The sequence below is a fragment of the Limulus polyphemus genome, unplaced genomic scaffold (assembly GCF_000517525.1).
Source record: "Limulus polyphemus unplaced genomic scaffold, Limulus_polyphemus-2.1.2 Scaffold1676, whole genome shotgun sequence".
NCBI classification, from domain to species: domain Eukaryota; kingdom Metazoa; phylum Arthropoda; class Merostomata; order Xiphosura; family Limulidae; genus Limulus; species Limulus polyphemus.
The window spans coordinates 156,070-169,978 of NW_013667286.1; the positions used below are offsets into that span (position 1 = coordinate 156,070).

Sequence of the window (13,909 nt, forward strand, 5' to 3'; positions counted from 1 at the left end):
TTATATATATATATATATATATATATATATAAGCGCGAATGTCTTTCTTTTTTTCTTTGAGTCTGTTCCTTATGCAAGGCTACATTTTTAAGTAAAGCTAAAAAATCCAAACTTGGATTACAGATACAACTTTGTGCAGGAAGTAACATGGGCTATGTGGCCGCGGCCTCAGAGGCCGTTTTGAGGCCAAAGTGACCAATATATCAATTTTTGGCAAACACAACGACCAATTGGTCTCAAGTTGAAAAGGCCGGTTTTTGGTAATGTGTGATCCAGAAGACTATTATTTAAGTTTCTTCTTTGTGTGAGGACTTCTCCTAATCATTCTATATGTGATCAATTATGTGTTAAAATATTTAAAAACTTCGTGGAACCTTTATTTGCTTCTTTGCTCCTGACAGCAAGACAACAAATATTGTGTACAAAGAAGGTTTATAGCAGATCAATAAATTAGCATCTAATTGAGGAACTAAATAAGTTAAAGCCATTTTCATTCGAGCAACGTCGGGTATTCTGCTATTAATTAATAATATGAAAATGAAGAGTAGTACAGATATTAATGATAGAAAACAATAAAACAGTTTTTAACAGTTGGATATAAAACAGACTAAAATGATCGAACAATAATGTTTTTGGAACAAGTACCAAACGGTAATGTATTTCCATAAACGACTTAACAAGGCAAATTACTGTTGGGATTGGTTAAAATTAAAGTCACATGACATAAAATGTTCAATATTCATGGATGATTGTATTCACTTCTTTTTAGTCAATACGTCAGTGAACAATTATATTAATTACAAACCACTTAAAAGTTAGAAGTTTCAGCCGAATTACAGTAAAACGTAAAGTACATCTTTTTATATACTTATTACATTATCTAACTTTTGTTCTGCTAATAAACACATTACTTAGAGACTTCAACAAAACACACTACTGGGTTTTTTCGACAAAACACTCTATTGGGAATCATAAAAAACACACTGCTGAGATGTGTCAACAAAACACACTACTGAGATGTGTCAACAAAACACACTACTGAGATGCTTCAACAAGACACACTATTGAAATACTTCAACAAAATGCACTACTGAGATGCTTCAACAAGACACACTGCTGAGATGCTTCAACAAAACACACTGCTAAGATGTGTCAACAAAACACACTACTGAGATGCTTCAACAAGACACACTATTGAAATACTTCAACAAAATGCACTACTGAGATGCTTCAACAAGACACACTGCTGAGATGCTTCAACAAAACACACTATTGAGATGCTTCAACAAAACAAACTATTGAAATGATTCAACAAAACACACTATTGAGATTCTTCAACAAAACACAATGCTGAGATGCTTCAACAAAACAACCTATTGAAATGATTCAACAAAACAAACTATTGAAATGATTCAACAAAACACACTATTGAGATTCTTCAACAAAACACTTTATTGAAATGCTTCTACAAAACAAACTATTGAAATGCTTCTACAAAACAAACTATTGAAATGCTTCAACAAAACACTTTATTGAAATGCTTCTACAAAACAAACTATTGAAATGCTTCAACAAAACACTTTATTGAAATACTTCTACAAAACAAACTATTGAAATGCTTCAACAAAACACTTTATTGAAATGCTTCAACAAAACACTTTATTGAAATGCTTCTACAAAACAAACTATTGAAATACTTCTACAAAACAAACTATTGAAATGCTTCAACAAAATGCACTACTGGCGTTCTTCAACAAAACACATTACTAGGGGACTTCAAGAACATATAAAGTTGAAGATTTGTCATCTGTACGTGTTGAAAGAGGAATGTGACATCTGCCTAATTGACTCCTTATAAAAGTTTCGTATACAAAACAGCAGTAAAATAACGAAACTTCTCTTTATGTTTGATATATTTAGTAGTTAACAACACACACACACACAGACTGGTGCTTTTGTCAGAAAGAAAGTACTGCGTCACAACAAATACCACGTACATGGACATGTGACTATTTTATTAATGCTTGTCTTATAGGAGAAGTAGACAAAAATACTAATAAATTTCTTGTGAAGTAATTTAATAAATACCTTATGGTTTAAGAAAAAGAAACAAACAAAGTAACAATTGGTAACCAATGCAACCCATAACCCTTAAGGAAATGGTTGTAGGGTCAAGTTATCCCCTGCTTAATGTGTTATATTTCATCATCACCTAGCATTACTTCCATTTCTGACACCTCAGCTGTTCTGTTGTTCATAAAAATAACTTATATTTAAACTCGTTACAATACTTATGGTTATACACAATCAACTATTAGTAATACACAACATCTCTGATTCATCGGATACGTTATTTAAAGATATATCACAATTTATGTAAGCACGTAATTGTGCCTCTAGTTGAAGTTAATATATTACTCTTTCGTGTTATTAGATGTTATATTATTTATGATCCAATTGCTGTATCTATAGTTCATTGGGGTATATAATTCAGTCTATGCTTATTTCTTAGGTTCTGAACGTGAAAGATTTCGAATACACACACAACCTCTAAGTTTCTTTTTTTGTACCTTTTCCTCTGCTTTCTCCAAGAAACTCAAGTAGAAGGCGCTGGCTAGGTCAACGTGACAGACACGGGTGTCACTAGGATTAGAGAGAAAGCGTTCTCTCACTATCTCCTTGACAACTGAGTTACTCCAATGGATGTAAGGTCGGTTTCCAACATAATACTCCTTCAGCAGAGCACCTGGAATTGTAAAAAAACAAAAGAAAACAGAGTTACAGTCTTCAATGAAAAGTCGTACTGCGTTAAAATAATTCCAAATGTTTATAAATATAACGCTCATAAAGGATTATTTACTTTTCTGCTCGTCTTCCTACGCTCCACGAATTTCTTAGTCTGCCTGCTGCTCTAAACTACACTTTCTCTGAGCTGTCCAGCTGTGCTACGGAGAACTTATGTTTATACAGTTTGAAATTGCACTACTGAGCTAATGAAGGTATTAGTCTTTAAATGTGATGACGAGGAACCTACTTTTTTTTAGAATATAAAAGTTTGCAGACGGCTTGAATGATCAATGAAGAAAACTATAATAAATGTACAACGTTTCAACTAGATTATGTCATCATCAGGTAGAAGTAGTTTACAAAGACACAGGAATATATATACAATATGGAACAAAGAGGTCACATAACCGGAGATTGCTTAACAGGGTGTTGGTTTAGAGTAGGGCTGTTTTGTTCAGTTATGATAGCTTCCTTTATTTTGTGTTTGTTGATGATTGGTTCTTTGTTTAAAATTACAGTGTTTTGTATAGATATACTGTGGTTTATTTGAGTTGCAGTGGTGGTAAACATGAGAGGGTTTTTATTATGTTTGATGAATCTAGTTTTCAATTTTTCTCCGGTTTCTCCGATGTAGAATTCTGGACATTTTATATATGACGTTGGTATTGTGTGATTCTATATAATTTTTATTCACTAATGATTTTAGTTTAGGGACGGGTTTTTGAGTGAATTGGAAGTCAACAGGAATTTTATGTTTGATGGCAAGTTTTTTCCAAGTATTGACTATTTTTGAGCTGATGTCAGGGATAAATGGTAAATAACAGTCTAATGTTGTGTTGTTGTTTGGTTTATTCGTGTCAACTTTGTTTGTGAGTTGAGTTTTGAGGTTTTTGTTCTGGTGGTTGTGTGGAAATTTGTTGGTGTGAATGAAGGAATACTTTATAAAGTTGATTTCTTCATCCATGTAATCAGTTGTGAAACGTTTGAAGCTGTGTTTATAAGGTTTTCAGTATATTGATTTTTTGTTTGGATTCGTGGGCGGAATTCCCGGGAATGTAAATGCCTATGTGAGTGATTTTTTGGTGAATTTTGGTTTTGAACTCTTTGTGTGTCGGAACTAATAATGTCGAGGTTAAGAAAATATACTGTTGGTTATTTCATGTTCAATGGTGAATTTAATGTTAGTGTGAATGGAATTTGTGTTCAAAGATCTGATACACAGTTCAAAACCAAAATTCACCGAAACATCACTCACATTAGCTGCAGCAGGCATTTGAGACATTACAAAACCAACAATTTCTCAACTTGCCGGCTGATCTGCCACGGGAACCCTTCGCCATTATCTGATTAGCACAGATTAGCCCCCAATGTTGTTCAACGAACAAATATGATTCTTCACACGGCATTCTTTATCTCGTCTCTTAGGGATTTTCAACAATTAGAAGAGTGTATAACAATAGTATTCCAACCATATTATGTTCGCCATATCTATTGCCGACGAGAGTCTCGCTCAATCCAGAGCTCGTCTTGTAAAAGGCGTTCACATGTCAACAATTGTTGTTGTAATACGTGACTCATATAAATAGTGTTTCGACCACTACCAATGAGCTCTGAATTGAGCAATAGATTTGGCTGGAATACTATTATTATACACTCTTCTAATTCTTGAAAATCCCTAAGGGGTTAGATTAAGAATGTATTGTTCAAAATATAATAGGCTTAATAATATTGCCTTATGATAAGAAGTATTAATCATAATTATACTTCGCCAGCTTAGAAAATATTTTCACACCATAACAACTGCTATTTCTTACAAGAAATTGTGAACTATTTTGATTTTCTATTTGCACTATTTCAAGTGAAACAACGAAGGTGTTGAATCAAATGGATGCAAACACTTTTTCAATGTTCGGACTCCTAGTATACGTCTATAGGTTAAGAAAATCAAAAGTTTAACACTTATGAACCTATGAGTCTAATCTATCTGCCTTCCTGCCTACCCATTTAGAATGAATTTGTCATTATATATATATATCAATTATTTTGTTTTTAGCCGCTTATAACCAAAAGCATCATTACAATATTACTCTTTTGCTTTCGTACGATTTTACTTGCTCATAGACCTGTCGAATTTCAGCACTAGGTATTTTCTGAACAGCAGTGTATAGATCTATCGTGTTTCAGTCCCAGGTACTTGCTGAACAACAGTGTATAGATCTATCGTGTTTCAGTCCCAGGTACTTGCTGAACAACAGTGTATAGATCTATCGTGTTTCAGCACCAGGTACTTGCTGAACAACAGTGTATAGAGCTATCGTGTTTCAGCACCAGGTACTTGCTGAACAACAGTGTGTAGATCTATCGTGTTTCAGCACCAGGAACTTTATTGCTCAACTTGGGACATGATGGTGGGTAAAACAAAATAGACCTAGCTAACTAACTAACAAACCACAGCAAGTAAGAAAGTGACAATTGATAGTAACCAACATTAGCTTTAGGATGGCAACACTATTATTCGGACGAGACATATACTTTACAGAACCAATCCGATTCTTTAAAATATATGGTGGTTTTTCCTCTCTAAAACAATGCTAATAGCTTCCTGTATAGTAACGCCATGGAAAATACATTAACAGTTTCTTGGCCTCATCCCCCCCCCCCTGCATTCAGTACATTCGTACCAAGCATCATTATTTATGCTAATTGCTTAAGCTAATGTCACATGACGGTAAGTGCTCTTTAATTTGAAGAATTTCACAAAATTGAGTAAATTTGTGCATAAAAGTTGGCAGTGAAGAATGAATAATAACCGTTCACTCGTATGATTATTTTGAAAACTTGAGCTAGAAACTACTAATCTATTTGTTTGGCCTAACCAATACCTATGGATCTGCACGTGCTTTCCACCCTATAGTTTTGCTGCTCTAAATCAGCCGACTTTAATTCCAATCATAAATAAACTAAAAACGGTCCATTTTTAATCTTAGTTAAAGCTGTAGTAAACATGTTAGGCTGATAGCTCACGTGACTTTTGTGTAGGCATGCGCAAAAGATTTGGTCAAAATTGAGCGGTTTTTGTTGAATAACTTTGCACATGTGGCTTATATTTACACCAAATTTGACACCTAATTGTGGGTTGTAAAGATCTATCAGTGTACAAAATTTGAAAATAAAAAAATCCATGAAATTTAAGTATGTTTTTCTATGAAATAAAGTTTCCGTACTTTCGGTGTGAAGAAAAACAAAAGGGTATCCCGAATAACCGCGGCTGTTTTTAGATCTGAAATCGTTCAAGAGATGGAGCTAAAAGTTTGTACTTGAAAAAAAAAACAAAAAAAACTCAGAGCCATTCTATGAGCCACTATGCCGCTACTAAAAAAGGGACAAGTTGAATCAAAATGGGATATTTTATATTCTCGTGTATTTCTTAATGGATTGCCTTGAATTGTGGTATGTGAAGAAAGGGTCCAGTAGACCAAATCAACTGAAAATATATGATAGTGTGGATTACCATAAACCGAGCTACAGAAGGTGAAAAATTACTAAATTATCACTCCTGTTAATAACACACAGTGTAATAATGCTTGGAGACGGCTTGAATGGGTAATGAAGAAAAACATTAATATATGTTTAACATAACAGCAAATGTACAACGTTTCGACAAGGTTTTGTACTGGTCTCAAAGTGGGTTCCTCGTCATCGAATTTGAACACACAGTGTGTCCTGTTGATTGTTTAGGCCGCATGACAAACTACAGCGTGTCTTGATCTTAACGACGTCGGTCAGTTAAAACAACAATAAGTTTGTATTTATATTTAAGTGCCGTAGAAATATAAGTTTAAAATTAAGACCAAGTGGTTTTTCGATAATTTGCGCCTGCTCTGCAAGCTTCCAAAGTTAGTGCAACAGCCAGTCCTTGTGATCGCTTGGTAAAAATTGAGTCAGAAGCGAGTGACGTCACTCAAGGTAAACAAGGCCGGCTTCCTCTCTGTGCGTGGAAAACTGTCTGTTTGTTTATGTGAAAACAATTCGGTTTTTTCTGGACACATTTCATTCGACAGAAGTCGAATACAGTTATTCGTGAGTAAACAACTGTGGTTTATTGCTGTGTTGTTTATGGATGTGGGAACAAGGAGGTATCTCTACGAATTTCCACCTAAGTCAGACAGAAAACGGCACATTGCCTGGACAGAGTTCGTATCAGGAACTCGTGATAAATGGAGTTTGCCGAAAGCTGCCATGTATGCAGTAACACTTTTTGGAATCATACTTCGAAAATAAACTGCATATGGGATTTGCAACAAACAACAACAAAAACTGGCGCTAAAGAAAGATGCAGTGCCCAGTGTGTATGTAAAGTTCGAGGGAAATCATCAACACGGCGAGCAGCAGCCAGGCTCATGCTAGTGGCACATCATGCTCTTGTTCACAGACCAATAACAGCGATGATAGTCCTGTCCGATCAGCTGTTCAAAAACGAGAGCCATGCAGGGTAAGCTCAAGTTTTAGCTAATGTTTTAAGTACAATATAGAATTGTCAGCAACCATACAGGTTTCATAAACACACCAGTAGATTTGCTAATACAAAACATTTTTATGAAATTTCACTTTCAGCTATTATTTACCAAAAAAGGGGTGGGAGCATGGACACACAGTTGGTTGTTCTTTCTAGTTATTTTTTCATGTTTATAACACTTTTTTAAATGAAAGTTCATTGTAGATGTCGATATGCAACATAAAATATGCCACAACATCGATTATCGAAATATTATCCAAGTTACACTATCCTACCAAAACTCATGGCCACACTTCTGATGGCAGGAAAGCGGGTGTGACGATGAAATATGCAAATAGTTTGGCCTATAAAGGTGCTCAGCGATTCCCTCATAAGTCATTTCGAAGTTGTATACTGAACGATGAGTACACGGAAAGAGCTAACAGAAGTTCAAAGGGGAAGGATAGTTGAATGTCATTTAGGAAAAATGTCTGTACCTGCAATTTCACAATTTCACAATTTTTAAACATTCCCAAATCGACAATTGGCAACGTGCTGAAGATATGGAAGTCCACAGGTAACAATAAGCCCAAAAAACGACCAGGTAGGCGTAAAATACTGACTAACAGATGCCGATGCGCCTTGAAAAGGCTGGTTACCTTATCTCGCCATCAGACCCTAGAGAATCTGTATTTGGAGATGTGAGAAGCCACAGACAATCATATAAGTGTTTCCACGACACGTCAAGAGCTGCAGCCTACAAGCCGTTGATAACAAAACAAATACATACTGTCGATTGGCATGAGGCAAAGCACACCGAACTTGGACCGTGGATCAATGGAAATCGGTGCTGTGGAGCGACGCGTCACTCTACACGCTATTCAAGTCTGATGGACGTGTTTGGGCATGGAGGATGCCTGGAGAACGCTTATTATCTGAGTATTTTGTTCCAACAGTGAAGTTTGGAGGTGGCGGTATCATGGTCTGTGGGTGCTTCTCATGGTATGGACTAGGTCCACTAGTCACAGTGCATGGATTCATGAATGCTGAGTCCTACATTGATGTTTTGAACAATTCTCTGTGTCCTACATTGTGACAATTTTATGGTACCGACCCTTACACATTCAAACATGATAATGCTCCATGTCACAAAGCTAGGATTGTGAACGTATGGTTTGAAGAGAATAACACCAGAACATTACAGTGGCCAGCACAGAACCCCGACCTCAATCCGATAGAACATCTTTGGGATGAACTTGAACTCAGACTTAGGACAAGACGGCCCTCTTCAGTAGTGGATCTTACTAATGCTTTAAAAGAGGAGTGGAGCACAATACCATCAGCCTTCTACCAAACATTAGTAGACAGTCTTCCAAGACATGTTGAAGCAGTCATTAAGGCCAAAGGCGGGCCAACACGCTATTAATTTCTTGGAATAAAGACATGTTTTATTAATAACTACCTGTGTTCCATGACTTTTGGTAGGATAGTATATTTTGATTTTCCAGTCCTAATGTATACTTAGTCATATGCATACAAATGGGAGCGCTTGCAGAATACAGTATCGGGAATCTATCAGTTGATATGAGATCTAAATGAATTAAAAAAAACAAGTATTGACAAGTATTTACTCATACATTTACTATATTATCACCCATGTGACTATACTGACGGCTGTAAAGTTCGTTCCATTTTCCTGACATTATCAGTGTAAACCAGTCTTTTAGGACATTGTATCATATAATTATTGAAACAATTTCATACCAAGAAAGATCAAACAACTGCCAGTCTTCAGCCAACATGTCAACATTAGACACACTATCGTCTGTAAGCTCTGTTTCGAACATATACAGTACGATTGACACATTACATTTATTTTCCTCTTCACCTGCTTTCGCCATTTTTGTTTACCTTGTGTGACGTAGGTTTGCTCGCCCTGTTCGCCATATGGTGCTTCCGCTAGTTTTTCTTAAAGCTAGCCAAACATAGCTTGGAACCACATGAGATTAAGTATTTCGTAATTTTTAATCGTATTATTTTTAGTGCGATACGATACACACATTCAAGCACGAAAAATACCTTATTGTATGTGGTATTTAAGATTTTCCTAAACATATCACTTCGTTAAATAAGGCGGAATCATAAAACTTTCAATTAACTTACTGGTTGTTACAAAACCATTTATTCCTCAAACTTAAATTTACCCTAAATTCAGATCCACAATTGTTAAGAACAGAGCTTATCAACCGAAAAACGTTTCTTTTGGTTATTTATTTTCATAAATATTACACCGAGTTTCGTTAACTATTTTCACGTTAATTGATGTTAAATCTCTTGTTTTTTATTGCAATGATTGATCAACATTGGTTTCTGCATTTTCTAACTATTTTCATGATTAAGATAATTAAAGTGCTACATTAAACGATGTTAAGCACTATTATCAGCACACACACCTGGGTGGAACAAAGTACATGCTGTTTTCATAATTTAGCGAATCCTTATATAGCGTGCAAATTAAATTTTGATAAGATCAGATAATTAGTAATAAATAGCTTTAATGATTTAAAATAAGCATTTCATTAGGTATGCACGAGACCATACATACGACAAGCTTAACTTAACTAGCCTATTTCGCGTGTAAAAACATAATTTTACCCAACATTTGAATAACACAGAGAGAGTCAAAGAAACGACAGTGTTGTCCGAATGATTGTTTGTTTGCTGTTAACCACAGAGCTACACAATAGACTATTTGTGCTCTGCTTACCGTGAGTATCGAAAACCGAGTTTTAACTTTACAAGCCCCCGGACTTAACGATGAGCCACGTGAAGGGCTTCTTCGAGCGAGTCTTCAATTACTGGAATTACGTTTTGTTAGTATTTTAGTTATAACCAGAAAAACATGCACTATTTTACAATTTTGATAATCATTAATGTAAATATATTTCTTTCAAAAATTGTTTGCGTTTACTCACAGTAAATAAGCCATGTATGCCTTCTACACCCATTTAATATTTCATAGAGCTTACTAAGCTTTTTGTTGGAAACTCTAAGCTGATATGCTGTGTAGGAAGATGAAATCGTTGTTGATTTGTAATGCACTTATCTGTAGATTATCAAAATTAACATTGCATGATAATGTAATCTTAATAAACTTAAGAGATATATATACTAATCGTAACATAATCTATATTGCAATTTCAATTTTGTATTAACTAAGATTATGATATTTTTTACTTCAGTCTTTAAAAAAATGAGTCCCTCAGTGGCACAGCGTTATGTCTGCGGAATTATAACGCTAGAAACCGGGTTTCGATACCCGTAGTGGGCAGAGAGCAGATATCCCATTGTGTAGCTTTGTGCTTAACTTCAAACAATCAAAAATTTTTTTATATAAAACTTATACTAAAATTGAGTAAATGATGGAAATATTTATTAAAAAAGAGATATATCAAAACACTTTAAGATTACGATAAAAAAATTCACTTTTAAGTGTAAGTTTCAGATATTATACATACAAGATATTGACAATAAAACAACGTTAACATCTCTGAATGACAACTTACTAAGTTCTTGTTTGATGCCAAACCAGTCCATGGATGAAAATTCACCCCTTCGCTCATCACCTTGGATATTGACTGGTCCTTGGACCTCACCAGCTGTTAGAAGTTCTAGTATTTCCGGTTCCCTCAGCCCGTAATGCGTGCATGTTAAATAAGACGCTATTTTTCTTAACGTGCATCCTCCATATTGGATTTCCAACCTGCTCAGAACTCTGTTAATGAGATCTTGTAAGGTTTGAGGCACGTCATTATCCAAGACGTTATGCAACGACGTCCACCGCCTGGCTTCGTAAGACAGAAGTTTCACATACAAGGGGGAAAATGACTGTCCAGTGAATCTTTCTTTTAAAGTCTGCCATTGGCTCGTTGTTAACATATGCTTATTGTCTTTGAGATTTGACTGGACCATGCTAACGGCAGCCGTGGGATTGAGTGGCGAGATTTGAACGAAGCTGTCTCCGGTTGTAATACGAGATTTAAGCAGTCCGAGAACAGTTTCCTGCTCTTTAGCTACCGAACAGATGATATGTACATTCGCTGGGAGGTTCCAAGGAAGCCATCCCAAGATGGCTGCTTGATTATTGGGTGGACATCTGAGGTCGTGCAGATTGTCAAGAACGATAACCAGGTCGCTGGTGGTGGTTTCGACGAGTTTGAGTAGGTCCTGGAACCAGATACTCAATTTTCCAAGTTCAAAGCTGTAATGATTTGGAGTGATATCAAAACCAAAAACGAGACTAATATGTAAACATAAGTTCCTAAGTAACTCAGATGTGTACGTAGAAGTCAGACTCTTCCCAACATGACGGACTATCCTGACTACGTCACTTCCAAGCCACTCTGGACAGTACATCAGGACCTGAAATAAACAAGAAACGTTGACTTTACCCGCTCATCCATCCTATCAATGGGTTTTAAGCAAACCTCCGTAATCTTAGATAAGTATAAAACATTTCTAATCTACTATTATAAATGACTCAGTATAGGGTTTTCGACACACGTTCCACATGATTCATCAAAGTAATTATTTATACTATTCACATTAGTCCCAGTATGAGAAAAGGCTTTACCAAACAGATACAAAGAACCCCCCCCCCTAAAAAGGCTGGCTCTGGTTGCTACGTTTCATAAGAATGGTTGTTTTCTAGAACAAAGTCACATTGGGGTATCTGCTGTGTTCACAGCGGAGAATTGAACCCTGGATTTTAGTGCTGTAAGCCCATAATCTTACAAATGTCCCACCGGAGGACTCATAAGAATGTGAAAGTGACTGCGATAGGCGCTTATACTGTTGGTGTTATCACTATTATTTATTCTGATGGGATATCGAATGTTAGCTGAGGTTGAATAGCGTTATGACGTATTGTACAAGTTTCAAAACGAAAAATAAAAATAAGATTTTCAGAGACTTTTCTTTGTCTTATGTATATTCTTTACATGGAAATTATAAGGTTATTTCTTCACCACCACAAGAAGAAAAAGAAACAAATTGTCAGCAACTTTGGGAAGCTTTTTTGTTTGAAACAGAAATTTAAAAGTGATCACGCTAAAGAAAGCAATCTTTGAGAATTTCAGTAAAAGAGATGAACACGCAAGAACGTTAATTTGTTCAAATAATTTTACAAGAAATGTGAAGGAAGACTTTCGTGAATAAATTTATTAAAAACTACCTTTTTAGAAGGAACGCAACATTTCCATGAACTACCAAGAAATCGTTTTCACAATAAAAACACAAACCTACACAATATGCTATCTGTATTCTGCCCACCACGGGTATCGAAACCCCGTTGTTAGTGTTATAAGCTCAACAAAAACTGAAGGCGATATGAATAAAATCTTGAGAAATCTTGCAATTTTAAACCAAGACCATACAGAAACCGGTTGGAAATATGCAAAAAGAGACATCATATAATTCTAGGCCAAGATCATACAGAATCCGGATGGATATGTAGAAAAAGAGACATCACATAATTTTAGGCAAAGACCATATAGAAACCGGATGGATATATAGAAAAAGAGACATCACATAATTTTAAGCAAAGACCATATATAAACCGGTTGGAAATATGTAAAAAGACATCGCATAATCTAGACCAAGACCACACAGAAACCGGATGGATATATACAAAAAGAGACATTACACTTAATACCCATGAATAACGATTGAAAACTAATAGAAAACACTTAGAAGTTTTTCACATAGCCTTTGAATGTTTAATACAAATTATATTTGTGCTCCTACGCGTCATGAAACAGTTCCTATAAGTGACAAGATTCTCTTGTTAAACATAATATAATTTTATTCCACACGTCAGTGACATATACATGTTGATAACATTCATGTTCAGTTTGAAACTTTACATTCGATTAAAAACTATAATGGGTGCTGTAATGATAAAGATAATGCTCTCATGATTTTGTTTCCAAGATTTTATAAACGCATAATGTAATCGCATTTATAAGATGACACTAAGTATGAAGAAACCATAAAAAATAGTTTTGGCGACTTAAATTACATATAATTTATAAGCAGATAATTTTAGAAACTTATTAATTCTCATACTTATCTTCATTTTCAACTCACCATCCTCGCCACATCCAAAACATATACACAGCGTGATCACAAGTAAATAGACACTACCTTTTCAGAAAAAAATTAAAATTTTCAGTCATATTCACATGAATTGATATATTTATAATTTAATTAATATCTAGTAGACCTTCCTTTCGCTTCGTGGAGTTCGTTGATCCTTTGGGGCATCGTGAGAATCATCTCGTCAATTTTAGATTGTGGGATTTTCGCCCACTCTTGCTTCAAAACCTGGAGTAGATCGCTCTTCGAAGTTGGTTTTTTAGAGGTTTTTCTATGGGGTTCATGTCAGGAGATTGGCTCGGCCAGGGCAACTTCTGGATACCATTTTCTTCCTGCCACTTTTGGGTGTTTCTAGCAGTGTGACACGGTGCTCCATCTTCCTGGAACAACGTTGTGTTCTTGTCCACGAAACCCGAGGAATAAAGTGGCAAGAGTCCTTCCTCCAATAATTCGACGTAGCTCGATCTCCCA

At 35.6% G+C, this 13,909-nt stretch overlaps 1 pseudogene; it reads right to left on the reverse strand.

Annotated features, from left to right (window-relative positions):
• The window catches only part of LOC106464525, an 82,858-nt pseudogene that overhangs the window by 39,635 nt on the left and 29,314 nt on the right, over nt 1–13,909 (reverse strand).